The sequence below is a fragment of the Nannospalax galili genome, unplaced genomic scaffold, assembly GCF_000622305.1.
Source record: "Nannospalax galili isolate Female #2095 unplaced genomic scaffold, S.galili_v1.0 scaffold393, whole genome shotgun sequence".
NCBI classification, from domain to species: Eukaryota; Metazoa; Chordata; class Mammalia; order Rodentia; family Spalacidae; genus Nannospalax; species Nannospalax galili.
In genome coordinates, this window is record NW_008333371.1 from 1,275,142 (window position 1) to 1,275,795 (window position 654).

The window sequence follows — 654 nt, forward strand, 5'->3', positions numbered from 1 at the left end:
TGTTAATATATATTTTCTTGGTTAGAAATTATTTCCTTTATGTGCTTTGGGGTATCTACACAGAAAAATATGTGGTATGAATTTAAAAATCTGTTGAAAGGAATCTATGGTATAATCTTGAAAAAACTGAGGACGAGTTGCTTCATATGAATTATTAGATTTGTTTATCCTTAATTGTGTGTGTGTGTGTGTGTGTGCGTCTGTGTGTGTCTGTGTGTGTCTGTGTGTGTTTAGGAAAGTGGGCATAATGTCATTGGCCAAAAAAATTTCAGACAATTGTTTCTTGGTGCTTCAGAGGGCTTCCTAGAGTGTAGTACTCCAGGAATGTGGAGTGTGCATTCAACTATTTGAATACAATAGATTTGACTTTAGATTTTTCCTCGTATAGAATGTATCTGTTACCACCAATGAAGATAGCATATCTCTCATTAAAAATATTTTTTATATCGCTTCTCTGCCTTTTGGCTAAGATCAAGTGTAGTATCTGTGTCTACATGACACACAGTAAGTAATTAAAAATACCAGACTGGTGGAACTAACCTTCTTGGGTATTTAAGAGACACACTTTGAGGTTTATAATAATTTGGTCAGAGGGACATAAAGGACACTTTTTGCTCCTTGCCCTCCTAGGTCAACTAGTTCCAGGGGACTATG

At 35.6% G+C, this 654-nt stretch overlaps 1 pseudogene; it reads left to right on the forward strand.

Moving 5' to 3' along the window:
• The first annotated feature begins 445 nt into the window (after positions 1-445).
• LOC115069441 lies at positions 446-545 on the forward strand (annotated as a pseudogene).
• The last annotated feature ends 109 nt before the right edge of the window (positions 546-654 follow it).